A 306-nucleotide genomic window follows, 5' to 3' on the forward strand; every position below is an offset into this window, starting at 1 on the left:
CTAACCAGTTTTAAAATGATAATAATACAGAGGAAAGCTGGATCAGAAATGTTAAAATATCGATTCTGCTCAGAATGAACCGATTGTTTTTTGTTGTTTTTTTTAAGCCCTGGCTGTAATACAAAGCAGTGTTTGATATGAATGACTAAATAAATGTATTAAATAAATATAATCTTGGAAATTTTGCATTTATTTGTAAGCCTCATGTACAATTTTCTATATAGTTGGTAATTTAAAATAACTCTTATGGGATGATTATTATTAAATTATTGTTTAAAGTGTCTTGACCCCACTTACCAGTGAGCA

The sequence above is a fragment of the Cyprinus carpio genome, chromosome A20 (assembly GCF_018340385.1).
Source record: "Cyprinus carpio isolate SPL01 chromosome A20, ASM1834038v1, whole genome shotgun sequence".
Classification (NCBI taxonomy): domain Eukaryota; kingdom Metazoa; phylum Chordata; class Actinopteri; order Cypriniformes; family Cyprinidae; genus Cyprinus; species Cyprinus carpio.